This window comes from Nomascus leucogenys, chromosome 12 (assembly GCF_006542625.1).
Source record: "Nomascus leucogenys isolate Asia chromosome 12, Asia_NLE_v1, whole genome shotgun sequence".
Taxonomy (NCBI): domain Eukaryota; kingdom Metazoa; phylum Chordata; class Mammalia; order Primates; family Hylobatidae; genus Nomascus; species Nomascus leucogenys.
Window position 1 is genome coordinate 36,653,215 of NC_044392.1, and position 15,960 is coordinate 36,669,174.

General features: G+C 42.8%; 1 pseudogene; it reads left to right on the forward strand.

Moving 5' to 3' along the window:
* Positions 1 to 277: 277 nt before the first annotated feature.
* Positions 278 to 610, forward strand: LOC100592278 (annotated as a pseudogene).
* Positions 611 to 15,960: the final 15,350 nt, after the last annotated feature.

A 15,960-nucleotide genomic window follows, 5' to 3' on the forward strand; every position in this document is an offset into this window, starting at 1 on the left:
TAGGTTATATGCAACTACAAGCCATCTTATATGAGGACCTTGAACATCTGAGGATTTTGGTATCCGAGGGAGTCCTGGAACCACTTCCCCCTGGATACCGAGGGACAACTGTAGTATCAGAAGTCTGTAATTAGAAAAATAGGCTCCAGATGATTACGGAATTAGCCAGGGCTGAGAAGCATTGACATGGTAGATAAGAGCCTGGATGTTGTTTTTCTCTTCCCGCCATCTTGGCTCCTGTGGAGGCCTGCTGGGAACAGGACTTCTAAAAGGAAATATGTCTGGAAGGCTGTGGTCCAAGGCCACTTTTACTGGCTATGAGCGGGGTCTCCAGAACCAAAGGGAGCACACAGCTCTTCTTAAAGTCGAAGGTGGTTATGCCAGAGATTAAACAGAATTCTCTTTGAACTAGAGATGAGCTTATGTATACAAAGCAAAGAACAAAATAGTGACTCCTGGTGGCAAACTAAACAAAACCAGACTAATCTGGGGAAAGGTAACTCCGGCCGACGGAAACAGCGGCATGGTTCGTGCCAAATTCCAAAGCAATCTTCCTGCTAAGGCTATTGGACACAGAATCCGAGCGATGTTGTACCCCTCAAGGATTTAAACTAAGGCAAAGTCAATAAAGAAACGTGGATTTGCGCTCTTTAAAAATAAAAAGAGAGAGAGAGCCTGGATGTTGCACCCAAATGTGGAATAAATCTTTATAGGTGTTGCAACACCTAACACCTTACATCTGAGGGGTGCTCATAAATCATATTCAAAAGTTGCCATTATTGAGCACCTGTTGTATGTATGTAATGTACCGGGCGCTTTATATGCATTATTTCACTCAATTTTCACAATGATCAACTTCATGCATAAAGTTCAGAGAGATTAAGGCTGCCTGTGTTAGAACCCAGATTGCGACCCAGGCCTGATTCCACAGCTCATGCCTACTTCACACCACATTCTCCCCACCCCATGAGTGTTGAATGCATCATGAATCAACCGTCTTATAGCCCCTCCTAAAAACCAGACCCCCTAGTCTCAAATTAAGTCATTTACTGCCTCACTCACACCTAAAATTAAGATCCACTTAAGCGTGTAAAGGCAGAAGAAAACTGCCCAATTCCAGGTAAATGTCTGCATGGGAGCTTTTAGGTGGCCAAAAATAAGTGACTTCCAAATTTAAAGTTTTATGTATTCATCGTCCCGTGGGCATATACAACACCTCGGAACAGGACTGGCTAGGAAGGGCTGGCGTCCTGAATTTGAGGACCCAGGAGGAAGTACACTGGTGATTTAAGGGACAAGATTTGAACTGCGAAGGGAAAGACACTTGGAAGGATTCTAGTATGAAGCAAACTGCTTGCTGAGTTATCACTTCTTTCTCCTAGACAGTGTTTCATAAAGTACACATCTTTAATGCCCTTGAGTGTCATTTTACAGTTAACCACAGGTTCCACATGTTGGTTTACATTTGAAAGTAGACATGTGATATTGAGATCCCTAGAATGGACATATGCAATAAGGTAGGCAGATACTGAATTCATAGAGGTCAACTAAGAGAGACTGGTAGATGCAGGCAAGGTCCAGAGCCCTGTAAGTTAAGGAAGCTGCTCCAGCCAGGAAATGACAATGGGCTTGGCTGGATGTGATGGGTTCTGGGCTGACAGATCATGGATGGAGACAGAAAGCTGTCAAAGGTCATTGAAGGCCTGAAGGCAAATCGGGAGACCTCCCAGTCCCTGTAAATCATTAGTATCTCTAAGTACTATAATCAATCCACCCCCCAGAGAATTCTGTGAATTAGAGTCAGAGAATCTTCCAGTTTTCCAGATGGAGGCAGCTGGAGAAGATGTGAAACCGCAGCTTAACCTGTCTTTCCCCTGTGCACATGCATAGACATAAACACACATGTGTGCATACATACACACACACACTCACCAGATCCCTGCCGCTTCATATATGCACATCACCCTGTCACTCAGCTCTTCTTTCAGGACATCTCCTTATCTTTTCGTTTTAAGCACCCTAAAGGACCCCAGTGTGAGTGAAGATTCAGGACATCCTCAGCTGACTCTGAGGCTGGAGTCAGGTGATGTTTGCCATGCCCGGTGGCTTCATCATGGTGTCCAGGAGCAATTGAATGAGAGTCCGAGGGTAAAGAACACGTCTTGAGGAAGGCAGCTGTCTATTCAGAGATGCAGAGAGGCAGTGAATCCTTCCAACAAAGGGCATTCCTGCCTTTTAGTTCATTCTGGTGCTGTCATTGATCCAGAAACTGAGTCTTAACGCCTCATTTGTCCAGAAGTACATCTCCCTTGATTGGGTAAATGGTGCCCAGTGATACAGTGAGATCTTCACAGGGAAGTTTTTTGCCTGTCATTGCTTTGCATGTTAAAAGGCTCTTAGTTCATCTTAATTAAAAGATAATGGGCACCGCACCTACTGTCTGTGAACACATCATGGAGCTTCCTTGTGTTTAGGAGAGAGGGCTTCCACACTTGACAACAAGTTGGCAGGAATAGTGGGATGAAGAAAAAGAAGAGGTTAAGGGTGACGCCCAGATTTCTGAGTTAGGCAACATAGCTGAGAGTGTGTGTTGACCAAGGTAGTATTTTCATAAGTAGAAACTGATTTTTCAGGAGGACACGTAACCATCTACTGACCCGCTTCCTCTGCACGTGATTCCTCCGGATCTTTCATGCTCCTGCCTTCCACTGCTTTCCTCTCATTCCTACTAGCCTCTTAGCAATCAGACCCTTTCTCACCCTCCTATTCTCCTTGCCTTGTGATAGCTCCCAATGTTAATCCCCTAATAAATACCTTACACGTAGGTGTATGACCCAGTGAGTTCTTCACATGAATCCTCTTGTTCTTCCCTGCAAAACAACCTTCCTCTTTAACTGAAAAGGCACCTTCATAGGTTTGCTTTTCCCCAAATAGTAAAAAATGTGAAGACTGCTGTTTTTTGGCTGTTTTACTTGTATGTTTCTTTTTGTTCGTTTTCTCAGTCTATCTGACTTATCGTTGCTTTATTTTAGGATCTGCATTACTCACTGGCAGAGGCTAGTGCATACCATGCTCAAAGCAGCAAGCACTGAGAATGCTGGAAATTTGGGATCATGTTAGTCAGGAGTAAAGTTTACTGTACTAGATCCATGTACTTAGAGCTGTCTGACAATGGACCAAGCTGCTTTAGAGGTGGTGAGACCCCCAACCAGTGGAGGTGTTCAACTAACAACAGGATGGCTTTTCCATATATTGCAGAGGAAATGACGGATAGAGTAGGTTAAATTGAACCCCCCTATACATCCTAATAACTTCTCTGATTTTCTCATTACATGAAAATATTGGCCAAAATTTTGCAGCAAAGAATATCTGAGGGTTGTGTTTTAAGAGAAGCCTTTTGTGTATGTAAATTTTGATAGGCCCTCCCCCTTAAAAGTAGCCTTGGGTGAAATTTTTTGGTCTTCATTCAGTTTTTCCTTCCTTTAACACTACACAGTGCCAGCCAGGTCTTAAAGCAAATGCCTGTTTGTAACGTCTGAAGGCAAAGCCCTTCTCATAGAGCCAGATCCCTCAGCCAGAAGCTAGTGAGTCAGTAAAGGCCAGGCAGGAGAATCGACGGCCCCGTGATGCTCCCGGACTGATTAGTTCTCCCTACCTTTTCCTTTCTTTTTAAATCTCCTGGCACTTGAAAAATCCAGTCCTCAGCATGCTCCTGGGCCCTTTCCCCAAGCATCATTTAGTCTCAGAGAATGAAAACCATTTTCATGTTAGCCTAAGGAAGCATTTCCCAAAGTGTAATTAGGGGAACACTTGCCTTAATAGGTGCTTCTGGTAAACAGAATATTACTGCACATGTTCTTTCCCTTTGGAAAGTTTCAGTGTGTATTTTTGTGTTAAAGCTTTGAGAAATCCTGCACAAAGAAACCTATTGCAGTTTGTTAACCCAGAATTTGCCAAATTTATTTGATCATAGAAATGTTTTTCTAGCACATTTATTTTGGAAGTGGAGGAGTGGGAGGGGAACGGGACTGTGGCAAATCAGTTGGTACCTGGAATATCTGCGGAGTGTGGCCTGAACAAGGCAAAAAGATCAGTATATCATTCACAATTAAGGGAAATGGTTTCAGTTTCTGGATTATGTATTGTTTGGAGCAACTATTCCATGGTGCCCACCTCCACCTCACTGACATAAATGACCGAGAGTTGGCAATATTATCAGTCTTTCAGCAACAGCAAGTCTTAGGTGCCTCCCTCTGGAATTAGTCTTTGATGAGTGTTACTGACTTAGCTCCAAGTTGCTGGCTATTCAGGGCAGGATAAACTTCATCTTCACAATTGTGCCCAGGTAGTGCCTGCAGCTTCCTCTAGGAGCAAGGGTATTTCATCTTCCGACTCCAGGGCATTTGTCCTGCAGCACCTGGAGTAGAGCAATAACTCCTGCCATGGGATGCTCCTGGCAATTCACTTGGCAGGAGTGAGGGGCTCTGAGGCTCTCTTCACAAATCTCTAAATCAACTGGCCATGCAGATGCGGGAGCAGTAGCAGCTGTTTCAGAGGCAAAGGCCATTCATCTTCTGCCTTTTATTCTCTTGTTTCTGGGGAACCTGGAAGAGTGAAGTTGTCTGCCGCCAAGCATTGCCTACCTGAGTGTTCACTGAGGTTCACGCAGGACTACGGAATATGCTGGGTGCCTTCAGAAAGCTTCCACGTGGAGGGCAGTGTTCTTTTATGAAAAGGCCTCAGAAGCACAAAGGTTCTGTTTTAAAAGAGCTCATGAAACCCCAAGTTCCTGCTCTACAGTTCCTGTTGTCACTAGACAATACAAATCAGAAATTTATTGTGCCCAGTCCTGTTCTAAGAACTGAGGGAGATTCAGAAAAAAAGTATAAGATGGTGAATCTGAGCTTCTGGTTGAGTAGTGGTAGTAGTACCTAGGGGAGGTCTCAGGGAAGGGCTTTAGTTATACCACTAATCTCTACCCTCCTCTCGAACTACTAAATAAGCCTGAGATTTATTTATTTATTTATTTATTTATTTATTTTTTGAGGCGGAGTCTTGCTCTGTCGCCCAGGCTGGAGTGCAGTGGTGCTCACTGCAAGCTCCGCGTCCCGGGTTCGCTCCATTCTCCTGCCTCAGCCTCCCAAGTAGCTGGGACTACAGGCGCCCGCCACCGTGCCCGGCTAATTTTTTGTATTTTTAGTAGAGACGGGGTTTCACCGTGTTAGCCAGGATGGTCTTGATCTCCTGACCTCGTGATCCACCCGCCTCGGCCTCCCAAAGTGCTGGGATTACAGGCGTGAGCCACTGCGCCCGGCCTGAGATTTATTTTTTTAAAGGAAGATTTGCCTGGTTAATATGGTTCAACAACTCCACATGGGTGTTTAAAAGAAATCACACACATAACATCTCCAAAGCTAAACTCTTTTCCGGCCTGCACATCCCCAGTCTTCATCTCAGTTGACAAGTGATGCTATCCTTCTTTAGAGAAGCCTTTGAGTCATTCCTGAGTGGAGTCAGGCTACTCTCTGTTAGTAAGTCCTGTTGAATCTACCTCCAAAAAAAGCCAAGATTTACCCCCCAAAAGAGCCAAAATCTAACCACTCTCATAACCTTCACTTCTTGCACCCTTGCCTACGTCATCTTCCTCTCTCACCCAGTTGTACAGCAACAGTCTCCTGACAAGTCTTCCCGTTTCTGCCTTTGCCCACAATTATAGTCTATCCTCAACCCAATGCAAGAACGACTCTTAAATGAGAAGTCAGAAAATGGGGTTTCTCTGTCCAAAACACTTTCAGGGTCATGCTTTCTTGTGCAAGGAATAAGCCACGGTACTTTGGTTACCTCCACAGTCCTCCATGGTCTGCCCTTCCTACTACCTCTGATTTCATTCCCTACCACATTTCTTTTTCCTTCTGCTCCGGTCATATTATCCCAAAATCTCCAGCACGGTCTTCCTCAGTACCTTGTGCTCGTTGTCCCTTCTACCTGGAAGCCTGTTCGCTCAAGATATCTACATGGCTCAACCCCTCACGTTTGTTAGGTCTTTGCTTAAGGCTCTCTCTCTCTACCTTACAGAAAACCCGCACTGTCTCCCTTTTGCTGCTTTATTTTTCTAGCATTTATCACCATCTGCCACAGTTTATAGTTTACATTTATGTCTCCCCCACTCCCCATTAGTATCTAAGCCCCTTGAGGGCATTTTTTTTTTAATCTGTTTGATTCAGTTTCATGGAACAGGGCCCAGGATATATAAGGCACTCAACAAATAATCACTGAATAAAGGAACCAAAGAATAGTAACATTGTATATATATCAATATACCACATGAGGCAGGTGCTATATATATGATTTCATTTCATCTTCGCAACCTCCCAAAAAGCTAGGTATTATAATTACGTGTCCCACCACAATTAACCACGAGAAAACCCAGGCACAGAGAGGCTAAATGACTTGCATTCAATCAGCAATGGTCACAATCACATTTCAGACTCACACCTATCTACCTCCTAAATTCATGTTCCCAACCACTCTACTCAATTCCTTCCTCTTACAGTCCCCCAGACAACCAGAGCTACTGTGATCTCCAAGAAACGAGAAATGGATTGTCACAGTGGGACATCTGCAAAAGCTTCCCCCAGGAGATAGAATTTGATGTGGACCTTACCAGATGAATAAATTCTAACAGGTAGAGAAAATACCAGGTGGCATTCTAAGCTGGGGAGAAGCATGAGAGGTATGGAAGCAGAGCAATTCAAATGTGTTCATCCAGGAGTGGCTTAGACAGGCAACCTCCTCATCCCAGTTTGCCTTGGACTTCCTGGTTCTAGCATCAACAATCCTGTGTTCTGGGAAAACTGGGACAGAGGGTCCCCTAAGTGACAAATGGATCAGATTTAATAGGGTAAAGCATTCATCGTGCACATTGTTGAGGAAATATTGAAAGTAAAAGTGGCAAAGAGTTTTGAGGCTGAGGAAATGAGTTTGGAGCTCATTGTGCAGGCAAGGGGAAACCTTAGGAGGTTTTGAGAAGGGGATGATGTGTGGAAACACAGGGTTACGTGAAGCAGGAAAAGTCAATACTAACCTGATTGTGGTGAAGTACTGCCTTGTATGGGGTCGACCATGGATGCCAGAGGAGCTGACAGTAGAGGGAGACCAATCAAGGCTGGACTCAGCTATCCCAGGTGTTTCAAGGAGCTGCTGCCTCTTGGAATTGGCATTTCCCCCTCTCCTTATGGTTCTCCAATCCTTTTTACATCTGTTTCCAATATCATCTCCTGAGCGTGGATAGAGGTATGTCATCTTCCATGCCTTTGCATCTAGAAGTATTTATAAACCTTGGAGACCCAGGGAAAGCCCCTGTCTTGGGCTTCATTTCACATTTTCTCATCACCTCAAGCTTCTCTTTGCTCAGGCATGGACCTATGAGCTGCTTCCTTCTAGAGTGGCAGGCCTTGTGGCCAAGGTCCTCTTAGATCCTATGCACTGGGTTGCTTTCATATGAGCACATTTCATCCTCTCTTTTGGGAGTTCTACACTTACTAATTCAATGGAAAGCCCTTAATTAAAGAAAAGTGTGAGCACGGTGTCCATGCATATTTAAATAGATGAGAAATAACTACTGGGCAGCCTGCGAGTGGCCTTCATCCTTGGAGAGATCTATGCTCATGTTTATAAACTGCACAGAAGGCAGCAGTGCCAGATAAAAAAAACAACCAAAATAAATGCATCTGGCATTTATTTTCTCAGTGTGGCATACATAATATCAAATACAACAGTCCTACCATCAGAGGTCCTCAGCACTTCATGAACTACATAGCAAGGGAAGTAAGGCCTCAAATAAACTGTTGTTCAACTGTGATAAGCAAACTCTGGTCCTGGTAGAGCAGAAAACTGTCCTCTGTTCTCACAGATATCTTACACACACACACACACAGACACACACACACACCCCTGTTTCTTTTTAAAATCTTCAGAACATACAAATAAATTTTGTCTTAAAAATTGGCTGGGCGTGGTGGCTCATGCCTGTAATGACAACATTTTGGGAGGCTGAGGTGGGCAGATCACTTGAGGTCAGGAGTTCGAGACCAACCTGGCCAACATGGTGAAACCTTGTCTCTACTAAAAATATTTAAAAAAAAAAATTAGCTGGGCATGGTGGCTCACACTTGTAATCTCAGCTACTCCTCCAAAGGCTAAGGCAGGAGAATTGCTTGAACTCGGGAGGTGGAGACTGCAGTGAGTGGAGATCGCACCACTGCACTCCAGCCTGGGTGACAGAGTGAGACTTTGTCTCAAAAAAATAAATAAACAACAACAAAAAAATATGAATAAATACAAGGTCCACAGAAATAACTGGACTCAGTGCCTAGGAAATCATTTGCCTCCAGTTTCCTTCAGAAGTAATGTCAGGCTTCACTCAAAGGTCAAGAAGCCAGAGCTCAGTTCTTCCTAGCTATAAATCAAGCTTAATTTGCTAGGTGAATAGGAGATGGTGTCCAGCAATTGTAATGAAAGAAAGCTCTTCAAATGGAGCAACTGCAGTCTGCACAATGAGACGTCTTGGAATCAGCCGGACTCGCCCTCCATCCCACCATGCTTCCTGAGGTCAAGAGGATGGAAACAGAAAAAGAGGCTCTGGCGTTATAGAACCCTTACGGGCGGTGGCAAAGGATGGAACCCAGAACTGGCTGATCTTCTTCTTTCCTCCATTCCTCCACTCATTTCAATGTTGCTGATTTGCATTCAGAAGGAGCTGAATTCAGTCTGGATACATCAGTTACTAGCTGCGTGAATTGAGTAACTTATTTAACTTCTAAACTTAAGTTTATTCATATATAAAACAGGGAAAGTTTATTGGTAATCTGAAAGTTGCTACAGTGTTGTTGTAAGAACTTAGCATAGTACCTAGTATATAGTAAAAGGTAGGAAGTGGTAATTGGAAATACTATGGCTTAGGCTAGTCTATTTTCTTGCTTCCTCTATTCTTACTTCTCCTGCTCACCCATCTCACACCCTAACTTCAACTCCCAGCCCAGGACGGTAAACTGGTACTTGCTTTCTCCTGCCATTGATTGATTTGTGAGTTGGGCTGCCTCACAAAACCACTCTTAGGAATTTAACTGGATTTGAAATTTAAAACCATCTCTTATTCATGTGTGGCTCAGACATTGCTTTGAACCTGGTTAGTTCAAGATTTTTTTTAAAAGATGGATATATGTTTAAAAAGCTCACAAGTCCTCTTGGGCACCAAATGGCTCTTTGGAAAGAATCCTGTGACAAGTTAAGTGTAAATGAACCAGAAACATAGAGATTAAATTCCTCCTGAAATACTCCTGGGTGTGGAAATTAAGAAAAAAGCAATTGCAAGATGTCTCCAGTTTTATAGACCTGCATGCAGCTGGCTTCCCTTAAGGCTGCCTGCTGAGCTGTGGGAAGAGCTCGGCTGGCTCGGCCAGGCCTCCGGGGTACCCCTGCAGCCGTGGGGTTACTTATTTCTGAGATGGGGCAGCGGAGGCAATTTGATGGAGGCAACTTTCATTCTAACTGCTCTTCCGGCAAAGCTCCTCTCTGGGGATCTCAGACTGGCACTTTTCACCATTGTTAAATTCACTTAAGATAAAAGCGACACCAGGCAAATGACAAGGGAAGAGCCATTAAGGGATGAGCATAAGCAGTGACTGACAGGCAGGCTCTGCGAAGCGCTCAGCTGCCAGCCCCAGCCTTGGCAGGAATCATCACCCCGAGTGCCTCCCCTAGCCAGCGCTTGACAAATGGGCAAGATTCAGTCCAAGCCTATGGGCTCAGCCCTTTGTTTCCCAGAGCCTCAGCCTCCATGCCTATTCACTCACACACTACCAGCCCCTCCACCCAGGAACAGCGTCAGCAACCACGCAGAGAGGAGCCCACTGCTGCTGAAGGTGAGAGGCTGTCCTCTGCCTGCTTTCAGGTGAGTGCCTGTGGGTGGTGAGCCATGGAGCGTGGACGACTACGAATTCATTCACTGCATAGTTAGGAGAGACAATATGAAGACTGAACTCAGCAAACCATAGAAAATACACACCCTGCCAAGTCTGTCTTTTATACTGTTGTTTTTCGGTCCAAGTGTAAAATTATGTTGGCCATCTTGGTCTTTTCTTGGGATTGTGCACAAGGACACCCAATGGGGCTTCTTGCTGGGATATACTCACCATGCAAGCGGGCTCATACAGGTGTCCTGCAATACTGGCTCTTAGTAAATTACCTGCTAAATAATGTTTTTCTTGTTATTAAGGTGACTTCTTTTACTGGAAAAAATTAGAAAAATACAAGAATAAAAACCTACAAAGAACAACGGCAATCACATAGAAGGTCCGCAATTGTTAACATATTATTGCATTTCTTAAGGGCAAGGTCTCCATAGCCAGATAGCATGGGGTCATATTCTTGCTCTGCCACCTCTCAGCTGTGTAAGCTTGGGTGAGTTACTTAACTTCTCTGTGCTTTCATTTCGGCATCTTTAAAATGAAGATAAGTATAGAACCCACCTCAGGAAGTTAATGCAAGCATTAAATGAGTTAAAAACGTAAAGCTCAGAACACTACAAAGACTCATTAAATGTTAGCTGTTATCATGCACCAATTTTCACTAACCTGTCATTGCAGTTGTGATTCCATTATATCAGTGCTTCTCTGCCTAGGGAGATTTTGACCCCAGGGAACATTTGACAATATCTGGAGACATTTTTCGGTTGTCACAACTAAATGAGTTGGGACTACTGTCATCTAGTAGGTAGAAGCCAGAAATGCTACTAATCTTCCTACAATGCACGGGATAGCCCTCAATGACAAAGAATTGGCCACTCAAAAATGTCAACAAGTGCCAAGGTTGAAAAACCTATATTAGATTACTACACACATTGTGACAGATCCCAGCCCCCACTTGCTCCCTGTGGATTTCAGCTGTCCCTCGGGGCATGTCTTGCAGGATCCTGGAGTCTCATATATGCTTGGGAACACAACTGTTTCCTGCTCCAGCCTGCTTGCCATCCATGCTGCTGCTGTTCTCCACGAGATGGCTCTTTTGGTGGGCACAGCTACCCTGTGCTGATGCCAGCCTGAAATGAGTGGGAGGGTGGACAGAGGCTGACCAGTGACCCTCTCTTAAATCTAAGGCCCATCTTGTTCCTTAGATTCTGAAGTGGCATAGTTGGTGCCCAGAGGCTAGCAGACTTTTACCAACATAGTTCTTCAGCTTTTCTCCCTAACTTCTCTCTCACTTGAGACTCAAAACCTGACTCTGGCTGGGTTTTGAAACAGAGTCCATGCCATTGAAATCATTCCCACCGCCTTTTCCCTCCATCACTTTGGCTATCTTCATCCCCAATATGTCTTTCTCTTTCTTGAGCCAAAAAACATAAAGATCTCATGAATATCAGTCTTAACAAATCATACAAATAGATTCTTAGGGGCAGCAAGCCAAAAATATCCGTATCTCAGCAATATTCTTTCTTGTACACACAAACTTAAAGATACATAACTTTTTAAAACAAAAGCATGATTTTACTACACACCCTGACACCTTACTCTTTCACTAAAGAAAATGGCATTAACACATTCAGATGTCACTAAATTGTCTTCTATATCACCATTTTATTGACTGTATAGAATTCCATTTTGTCACTATATAATATCTTTGGGCCCATTCCCCTTTCTTAGACATGGAGGCTATTTCTTAATATTGAAAATTGTAAGAAATGCTACATTGAATATCATTGTAAAGCAGCTTTTCATACTTGTTTAGTATTTTTCTAGGATAAATTTCTAGAACATAATTTAAGGTTTTTTGATACATACTATAGAAAAAAAATTGTGACAGTTAGTTTTATGTATCAACTTGACTGGATCACAGGATGCCCAGATAGCTATTTAAACATGACTTCTGGGTATGTGTGTGAGGATGCTTCCAGAAGAGATTAGAATTTGAATTGGTGGACTGAGTAAAACAGTTGTCTCTCCCCGGTGTGGAAAAGCATCATTCAATCTGTTGAGGGTCTGAACAGAACAAAGGGATGAAGGAAGGATGAACTTGCTCTCTGCCTGATTGCTTGAGCTGGGACATCCATCTTCTCCTGCCTTTAGGACTCTTGGTTCTCAGGCTTTTAGACCTGAACTGGAATCTACAGCCACTGGCTCTCTGGCTTTCAGGTCTTCGAACTACATCACCAGCTTTCCTGGGCCTGAAGCTTGTCAATGACAGATTGTGGGACTTCTCAGCCTCCATAATCATGTAAGCCCATATTTTATCACCAATATTTTTATCTATATCTATATATTTATATATCTATCTGTATCTGTATCTCCTATTGGGTTTCTTTTTCTGGAGAACTCTGACTAATACAAAAGGATTTACGAACTTTGTTTTAGCCAACAGCATCTGCCTATTGGAAGCACATTGGAATGGCAATCCAATATCCAAAATGGCTGGGAAAGTGAAGTACTTCAGTTATTGGAACATATTAGTTAGCTGAGAATTTCCATCTGCCAGTATCACAAGTGGGAGGACTATTTCTAAACACTTAACACTAAATTATACAGAACAAAATTCCATCTTCTTTGGACTATTCAAAAGTCATTTTGAAATGGCTGCTGCATGGCCAGCAGACTGAGGTGGGAGAAATTTGTAGCTGTAGAGAATCCTCATTAATGCAGCCAGGCCTTCCCTTTCTAGGCAATTCCTGGATCTAGGAGAGATTAACTGAGACTGACACCTTTAAAGGTCTGAAAAGATATTTACTGTCTACTCTCTCAGAGCACTGCTCTCTATGAGGCTTCATCCATATAACGAGGCTACCTTTGCTAGATCGGCCTCTTCCTTTCTCCCTCTCATAACCTGTCTTGCCACTAAACCTGATTTACCAACATAACCAGTTTTGGGTTATACTCTGAGCTCACATTTTTTTCTATAACCTCAAGATGGAATATAAGATTCTGTACCTTATTGTTGGCTTGGGTCTTTATTCTGAAGGTTCCTGTGTGTGCACATTAAATAAGTTTGTATGCCTTTTCTCTTATTAAAGCAAAAACAAAAACAAAAGTCATTTGCAGTGATTCAGGGCAATCATTATAACCTAATTTCTCAATGCAGAATTTCAGATGATGTTTTGAAAAGTTCTGCCTGGGCAACATGGCGAGACCCCTCATCTACAAAAAATTTCAAACTCAGCTGGGCATGGTGGCGTGCACCTGTAGTCCCAGCTACTTGAGAGGCTGAGGTGGAAGGATTGCTTGAACCCAGGAGTTCAAGACTGTAGTGAGCTGTGATATTGCCACTGCACTTCAGCCTAGATGACAGAGTGAGATCCTATCTCAAAAAAAAAAAAAAAAGAAAGGAAAAGAAGAGCTCTAAGTGGCAAAGAATTATGGAAATGTAAAGGTTTGTTATTTCAGTTTTCAAATAGGGAGAAACTGTATTGACCAGATTCATCAAGAAATGACATATCTTAAAAGCTTCTTTTTTGGGTAAGTTTCTAATAGCAACTTGTTTACATGTCATTTACCTCTTCCTCATAAAAGCAAAATAAAGAATATGTAAAAATTCCTGTTTCAGCTTTTGATGGTGCTCCAGATGAATGTGTTTAACTATAATTTTAATATCTCAAAACACTGTCAGTCATAAATTTTTTTCAGTATGTGTCAATAATAAAAATAAGGATGATAATAACAGGGAAGCATCACAATGAAGGGAAAAAGTACTTTCTTCTACCCCGTGGTTGCATGAAGTGAGGAATCTATAGGCAGACCCAGCACTGCTCATAACTAGCCCTATAGCCATGGCCTTGGGCAACTCAATTATTCTTTTTGGAACATGAGTTTTTCATTGATAATGAAAAGGTGGGAGGGTGGTGGGAAGAGAGAAAGGAGCAGAAAAGATAACTATTGGGTACTGAGCTTAATACCTGGGTGATGAAATAATATGTACAACAATCCCCCATGACACGTGTTTACCTGTGTAACAAACTTTCACATATACCCCTAAACCTAAAATAAAAATTTAAGAAAAGAAAAGAGAAGGTGGTGATTTCTGAGATCCTTTAAGCTGTAATACTATGATTTTATGACTTCACTCACCTCTTTAGGGGGTTTTGAAATTCTGTTCTCTCATCTTCTTGAAGAAATTTCAAGCTAACGAAAACCATTTTTCTTAAGTAACAAAATATTGAGTGAGATTTTTTTCCCAATGTCCCAGAATGTTGGTTAAAGCCCCAAGCTGAGAACAATGGATAAGAAGTATAGCTGTCAGAGGCATTTGAACCAAAGTGACTCCATCTTGAATAGGGTAAAATGAGACTGAGATCTACTGGGCTGTTTTCCCAGGAAGTTAGACATTCTAAGTCACAGGATGAGATAAGAGATCAGCATAAGATACAGGTAATAAGACCTGGCCGATAAAACAGATTCTGATAAAGAAGCTAACCAAAACCCACAAAAACCAAGATGGGGACAAAAGTGACCTCTGGTCATCCTCACTGCTCATTATAGGCTAATTATAATGCATTAGCATGCTAAAAGACACTCCCAACAGTGCCATGACAGTTTACAAACGCCATGGCAATGTCTGTAAGTTACCCTATATGGTCAAAAAGGGGAGGAACCCTCAGTTCTGGGAATTGCCCACCCCTTTGCCAGAAAACTCATGAATAATCCACCACTTGTTTAGCATATAATCAAGAAATAACCATAAAAATAGCCAACCATCAGCCCTCGGGGCTGGCTCTGCCTGTGGAGTAGCCATTATTTTATGTCTTTACTTTCTTAATAAACTTGTTCTCACTTTATGGATTCACCTCTAATTCTTTCTTTTTTATTTTATTTTATTATTATTATACTTCAAGTTTTAGGGTACATGTACACAATGTGCAGGTTTGTTACATATGTATCCATGGGCCATGTTGGTGTGCTGCACCCATTAACTCGTCATTTAGCATTAGGTATATCTCCTAATGCTGTCCCTCCCCCCTCCCCCCACCCCACAACAGTCCCCGGAGTGTGATGTTCCCCTTCCTGTGTCCATGTGTTCTCATTGTTCAATTCCCACCTATGAGTGAGAACATGCGGTGTTTGGTTTTTTGTCCTTGCGATAGTTTACTGAGAATGATGTTTTCCAGTTTCATCCATGTCCCTACAAAGGACATGAACTCATCATTTTTTGTGGCTGCATAGTATTCCATGGTGTATATGTGCCACATTTTCTTAATCCAGTCTATTGTTGTTGGACATTTGGGTTGGTTGCAAGTCTTTGCTATTGTGAATAGTGCCGCAGTAAACATACGTGTGCATGTGTCTTTATAGCAGCATGATTTATAGCTAATTTTTTCTTGCACGAAATCCAAGAACCCTCTCTTGGGGTCTGGATCTGGACTCCTTTCTGGTAACATCTCCTCATTTTGAAGAGAGGAATTAAAACATTCTGCTGAACATACTCAAAGAAAGCAGAACCTGTTCAGCAACCATCAACCCACATCAATGTCCAGTAGTGAATATAAAACCAGTCCAGAGATTGAATGTGTGACTGAAGAGTTACACTGAAAGATCTTAGACTAGTAGTGTTATCTCTTCTTCATTTACCTTTTTAGGGTTGTCCTTCCCCAAAACAAGTGATGAGGATTCATAAGAAATACACGTACAAGTTGAGGGTGCCTGTGAAAAGTGAGAAAAAGGCCTCTCACTTCCCCACTGGATGTTTACAGGGTGTGGAGTTGAAGGAGGGAGAAGGGGTGAAAAGGTCTTGGAAGGATTCTTTGAGATTGCATGTGAAACTCATAACTGTTGCCTCTTCTCTCCTAGAATTGGGCCTGAAGACCAGCTGTGGCCATGCACAATGGTAGAGTGAGGAGAGACGGTGGCAGTTGATAGCCATCTCCACTACCAGGTTTTGGTCTGGCAGGGATGAATGAGTTTCCTGTGGCCAAGCAGGTCC